This window comes from Trachemys scripta, chromosome 8, assembly GCF_013100865.1.
Source record: "Trachemys scripta elegans isolate TJP31775 chromosome 8, CAS_Tse_1.0, whole genome shotgun sequence".
Classification (NCBI taxonomy): Eukaryota; Metazoa; Chordata; order Testudines; family Emydidae; genus Trachemys; species Trachemys scripta.
In genome coordinates this window covers 57,845,509-57,852,567 of record NC_048305.1, presented here as the reverse complement: position 1 = coordinate 57,852,567, position 7,059 = coordinate 57,845,509, and positions in this window count along the sequence as shown.

Below are 7,059 nucleotides of genomic sequence, written 5' to 3'. Positions count from 1 at the left end.
GCCTATCTGACATCTAGCATGTGTAACGTTGCTTCTCAAGAGTCCTTTTTGGGACAAGAATTTTGGGTGAGGACGTAACATGACTTTGTCTTTGGTAAATATAGTGTATATAGCCATCAATGCTCCTATTTCGCTGACACATCTTGCAGACGTGATTGCCACTAGGAATGCTACCTTCATTGACATATGTAAGAGCGGGCAGGTTGCTAGAGGTTCGAAGGGTGGTCTTGTGAGACATTTGAGCACAAGATTGAGATTCCATGGTGGTGCAAGTTGGCGTACTTCTGGGTACATGTTCTGTATACCTGCTAGAAAGTGTCGTGTAATTGGGTGAGCGAATATTGAAGCCCCTTCTATCTGTTCATAGAGGGCCTTAATGGCAGCCAGGTGTACTTTAATAGAACTTATGGCTAACCGTGTTTCCTTCAATTCTAGTAGGTAGTCTAGGATCATAGATAGTGGCGCTTTGGTCGCATCCAGCTGTTTTTGCTGACACCAAAAGGAGAATCTTCTCCACTTGTGGTGGTAAGTATTTCTAGTGGTGAGGCGACGGCTATTTAGTAATACCGTTTCACTTTCTCTGAACAGTTCAATTCCCCATGTTGGAACCACACAGGAGCCATGCTTTGAGATGGAGCTTTGCTGGGTCCAAATGGAGAGTCAGGCCCTTGTTCTGGGACAGGCAATGGTTGTAAAGGCAGTGGTTGTGGGGTACAGACCACCAGACATGAGAGGTATGGAAACCAAGTCTGTCTGGGCCATTTGGGGACAATGAGAATGAGTGAAAGGAATGGTGTAACCAGATTGTATGCTCTCCAAAACCCATTGATCTGTGGTTATCAAAGCCCAGGCACGGTAAAATGGGTCTACGCGGTGACCAAAATTGTAGGATGGGGTATCTGTTGGCACTAGAGGTGTGGGGAGGTCGTGCATACCCTTGACCAATACTTCAAAATTGTGGCTTAGACGTAGATGGACGGGTGGACGAGGCCTGGTTCTGTGGAGCTCATCGTCTCCGAACCTGTTGTTTGGGTCTGTTCTGAGCAAAGTATTGTGGCTGTTGACGGTCAAATGAGGTGTCTCGTGACCTCTGGTACGATGTAAAGCATTGGTATTTGTCTGGCGATGGGTGTATGCCTGGCATACGCGTCGCTCGGGAGGCCTTCGTGGTATGGAGGGCGTCGTCTGTTTGAGATGAGAATAGTTTATCCCTATCGAAAGGGAAGTCCTCCACTTTTAGCTGTAGTTCTTTCGGAATTCCCAAAGCTTGCAACTATGATGTTCTTCTCATAACCACAGCTGTTGCGGTTGTTCAGGCAGCTGTGTCCGCTACATCCATTGAGGCTTGCAGCGCTGTGCGGGCTATTAACTGACTCTCATTAATAATAGCGTTAAGCTGAGGACATTTATGCTCGGGGAGGTTTTCCACAAGCTCTTGTATTTTACTATAGTTAGAGTAGTCGTAATTTGCTAGTAGAGCAGAATAGTTGGCAACTCTAAGCAGAAGGGTGACTGACGAGTAAACTTTCCGCCCAAAGAGGTCTCTTGTGTTCTTTATTTTGCAGTGTGAAGTGGAAATTAGGCTGTTTACTGCACTGATTGACAGCGTCTATGACCAGAGAACAGGCTTGAGGGGGTGAAAACAAAAATTCCATGCCTTTGGCTGCAACGAAGTATTTCCTGTCAGCCCATTTGTTGGTGGGTGGTTCCGATGCTGGTGTTTGCCATATGGCCTCCGCAGGCTCCATTATAGCCTCATCCATGGGGAGAGCAAATTAGTCAATGATGTCGGTTGTAGCATTTTTAACAACTTATGTTGTTTCTCCTGCACTTCACGTAAGACAATTTCTTGGCTGTTTGCTACTCTTTTGAGGAGTTCTTGGAACTGTTTCAGGTCACCTGGTGCCATTGGGGTAGATGGTATCACCACTTCCTCTGCTGGTGCGGAAGATGAGTGTGGGGCAGGTGGTGAATCATCTAGGTCTGCCTGTGATAGTACCTCTTCCTCTTCTATCGTTGTCTCAGGGGAGTCGGAGGTTTCTCTGTGTGGTAATGATGGATGTACTCTGGAACCTCTTGTGGCTGGAGAAGGAGGACCAGAATAGGGGTTCTGGTATGTGGCCCAAGGACCCCATTGTGGTCATTGCATGGGGTAAGGTTGTAATGGGTAAGGCCAGTTTTGTGCATATCAGGGCTGTGAATACTCGGAGGGATGAGGCTTAGGCTTCATAGCGTTCCATGTAGGTCTCATCTGTGATTGGGAGGAATGTTGTGAGGAGAAGCAGTTGTCCTGCATGTCTCCTTCCTCGCCACTGTGCATGGAGATGAAGGAGGGTACCGTGCCATGTAGCTTGGGGAGTGTTCAGTACCGAGCAGCGGTGCCTGCAGTGCCGAAGAAAGCGCTAAGTCATCAGGATGCAGGAGTTCCGCTGGTCCCGCTTTAGGGTTGCGGTCGACCATTGGAGCGCTGACCGGTGCCAGATTCAGCTTGTTAGCTGGCATCAAGTCTGGGGCTGGTGCCAGTGGCAGCAGCATTGATTATGGTGCCGCTGCCTGTGCCACGCTCGGCACCAGGATAGTCGGTGCCGTAGAGGAGATTGGACATCTCAACACTGGTGCTGCACGTTGGGCTCCGCAGAGGTCCACTGAGTGACGGTGCCGGAGGAGCCTGGTGCCTTATAAGTGCTCACTCTGGATGAGTGGAGCACTGAGGATAAATACCTCGCTGGGAAAGCTCTCTTTTTCTGAGAGACCCTTGCTGGAGAGGTCGAGGTTCGCTTCCTGACAGTTTTGGAAGTCGAAGCCTTATCAGAGCTCAGGGATCTAGGTTCATGAGACTCCATGGAGGACGTCTCTTGTGGAGGTTGGAGGGATTTCTCCGGCAGAATCATTTTCAAGCGGAGATCCCTGTCATGTCTTGCTCTTGTTGTCAAGTTGGTGCAATGTATGAATTTCTGGGAAATATGAGTTTCTCCCAGACAGCGAATGCAGGATATGTGGCTGTTGGAGACTGGCACTGGTTCATGGCAGGAGTCACACTTTTTAAATCCTGTTGAGCCCGGCATAACTGCAGTTAAGACTCTCCCCCACTCTCTATAGATGAGGGTGGGAGATAATTGCAGTGGTAAACTGTAGAAACTGTTCCTAAACAGTATCAGAGGGGTAGCCATGTTAGTCTGGAGCTGTAAAAAGCGACAGAGTCCTGTGGCACCTTCTAGACTAACAGATGTATTGGAGCATATTTCTAAACAGAGAATTAAGTAAAGGGAAAAAAAACCCTTTTTTTTTTTTTTTGAAGAAAAACCTCTAAGAGGAACTAACTAAACTATGTACCTAAGTATAGACTAATAAGAAGTTCCTATGTAACTTGTAACTTTGTTTTGTTTTTTGTTTCTTTTCAGAAAGTATCAAAGACAGCACTGCCATGGACCTCTGTCTGCAGCCGAGGATGGTTGAGAAGGAACTGAGGGGACGGTCGGGGGTGCGTACGCTATAGGAGGCAACAATGGCTGCATGAGACGACTCCTATGCACGCCCTTTTCCCCAACTGAGTATTGCTGCGAAAAATCTCCAATCTCCGGTGCAGGGACATACCGACACCTACAGTGGAGCACCCACAAGGACACCACTCGAAGAAGAATCTATAAATCTAGTCCTCTCTCCCTTCATCCCACAGTGCACTTTCCCCATGTGGTATGCTTGCCACTCAGTGTGTCTGAGTCCTGTGCAATGCACACCTCAAGTGAAACATCCCCCAACTGTGATGTCTTTGTAATGTCTTACAAACAGTCCAGCCAGGAAGTGGGAGCTGGTGCTAGTGGCAGTCTCCAGCATAATACAGCATCTCTTGTCAATGGTGAAAATAGCCCTGATGTAGTTGGTTTGCCATTGCAAGGCAGTGACTCTCAGGAAGCAGATGGATATGAATTTTGAAAAGAAATCTCATAAGCCTAAGTAGAAAGGATGAGGAGGCGGCTCTTGTATAATTACCCATAGTCCTTGCATGGGCAGCTGATGTGGGATATAGTTGCCTAAAATCTTGCAAGATCTACTCCTAAAATACATGATTAAACAGAGAGCTAGGTATTGATGTCAAAATATGATTGGAAAATAATTGATTACATTAATCACTAATGATCTGGATGATGGGATGGATTGCACCCTCAGCAAGTTCATGGATGACACTAAGCTAGGGGGAGAGGTAGATATGCTGGATGGTAGGAATAGGGTCCAGAGTGACATAGACAAATTGGAGGGTTGGACAAAAAGAAATCTAATGAGGTTCAACAAGGACAAGTGCAGTGTTCTGCACTTAAGACGGAAGAATCCCATGCACTGCTACAGGCTGGGGACTGACTAGCTAAGCAGCAGTTCTGAAGAAAAGGACCTGGGGATTACAGTGGACGAGAAGCTGGATATGAATCAACAGTGTGCCCTTGTTGCCAAGAAGGCTAACGGCATATTGGGCTACATTAGTAGGACCATTGCCAGCAGATCAAGGGAAGTGATTATTCCCCTCTATTCGGCACTGGTGAGGCCGTTGTTGGGGCCCCCACTACAGAAGGGATGTGGACAATTTGGAGAGAGACCAGCGGAGGGCAACAAAAATGATTAGGGAGCTGGGGCACATAAGGAGACGCTAAGGGAACTGGGCTTATTTAGTCTGCAGAAGAGAAGAGTGAGGGGGGATTTGATAGCAGCCTTCAACTACCTGCAGGGGGGTTCCAAAAGGATGGCGCTAAGCTGTTCTCAGTGGTGGCAGATGACAGAACAAGGAGCAATGGTCTCAAGTTGCAGTAGGGAAAGTCTAGGTTGAATATTAGGAAAAACTATTTCATGAGGAGGGTGGTGAAGCACTGGAATGGGTTACCTAGGGAGGTGGTGGAATCCCTATTCTCAGAGGTTTTTAAGGCCTGTTTTGACAAAGCCCTGGCCGGGATGATTTAGTTGGGGTTGGTCCTGCTTTGAGCAGGGAGTTGGACTAGATGACCTCCTGAGGTCTCTTCCAACCCTAATCTTCTATGATTATCTATGGAACTATTCTCGTATTTAGAGCTAAAACACATGTATGAGGGCTTTGCTGTATTGGGGTCTAAATACCCAATCTTGTTCCCATTGAAACTAATGGGAGCTTTGTGATTACTTTCAATTGGAACATTATCAGACCCTAATAGCTTGCTTTAACTCTCCTTGCTGTAAATCGATTTTCCGATTATTTCAATAAAGTTTGACTGGGTCTTATCGATTATTAGATAACCTAAATACTGCAAGTTTAAGGTTATTTCCAATAGTAAGAAAGTATAAAATAATTCTACTGATGCTGAGGTCATCTTCTCTATTTATCTTTAATAAAATTGGTAAGGTTTTAATATTGGGAATCTTTTTCGACATATCCTTTTATATTCTCTCTTTTTCTCAGTATTTGTACTCTGTCATACTCCAATAACAACCGTTTAAAATTTAAACAAACATTGGAACATTTCAGCATCTGGGCAAAAGATCAGTTTGAGCTCAATCTGAAAAACGGATGAGGATTTAGAGTGGTTATGATTTCTCCCATTTCTAGTAATAATCATACCCTCTTTTTTCCAACATCCCTGTTCAGAGAAACTTCTCTTACTCAGAGTACCTGGCTCACCTCTAGAGATTTCGGTAGATTTCTCAGATGCCCACTATAGATACAAACAGCTAAGCTGAATAATGACATCTTTAGGCCTTTGTTAATTATATTAAAAAATGAAAGGGAACATTTGGTTGATGTATCTTTAGCAAGCTAATACAATGCACTATAAAATGACAGAAACAGTCGGGTAGGAAGATGTTTTGGGCTGGATTTCTACAATCATTTCAGACAATCGGGTATCTAATTTTCTGTGGCAAACAGCTATGATCTAACCATACTCACAAGTGTTAGCCAGAAACATGCAATAACCAAAAACAGCTGACTATAGCAATTACTTCCAAATTACTAGTCATATTTATATTGGAGTGTTTCTTTTAAAACTTTATGCATAAGAATCTGTACACAGAAGTAATGTAATAATTAAAAAAATGTATCATGCACTTTATACTATTGCCCCATTATTTCAGTTAAATACATGACTAAGCAGAAACCATGTAATGGAGGTGGATGAAAAGTGAGTTTATTTAGCACTAGATCTGATATGTCATATGGAGAGTTATGAACTGGTATGAAGTTATGAAGTTATGAACTTTAAAATGCTTTTAAAGGGTATCATCAGTATAGTTTAACTAATCTTAGTTAATGGTGAGATATTTTTGGTCTGGTACTATAAACCAAATTTCTTAGTTACACAGTGAAAGATGAATTTCAGGTGGAAGTCCTTTATAGCTCTCCCCACCTTCTAGGAATGATTTAGCGCAGGGATCGGCAACCTTTTGGCATGAGGCCCGCCAGGTTTGTTTGTTTACCTGCCGCATCCGCAGATTCGGATGATCCCTGAATTAGTTAATTGCTACATAGAAAAGCACAAAAAAGGTGTTCACTCTCCAAGCTACAGGTTTAGAACTAGAATTCTTATATATTCATTACAAAATATCACAGCATATATAAAGAGGTAAAAAATTACTACTACTAATGGACAAATAATATGGCCCAAAACCGAAGCCACCCATTCACCCTCCTCCCTTGCTGAATCTGAAGCCTTCTTGCACCATCAAATCTTGCTTGGGGCATGAACAAGGCTCCACCATCTCTGTCTATCCTAGGCAGGCCCGGCTCCAGGCACCAGCCCAGCAAGCAGGTGCTTGGGCGGCCAAGGGGAAGGGGCGGCACGTTGGGCTGTTCGGCAGCGGGTCCCTCTTGGAGGGAAGCACCTGCAGCCGAATTCCCATCGAAGAAGAAAGCGGCTCGGTGGAGCTGCCACCAGAGTGCCGCCAATCGCAATTGCGATCATGGGTTTTTTTTTTTTTTCCCCCTCGCTGCTTGGGGTGGCAAAAACCCTGGAGCTGGTCCTGATCCTAGGACGCTTTTGCATGTCTTCTATGTTATGTCTAGGGTGACCAGATCACCAAAGACAAATATCGGGACGCGGGGGG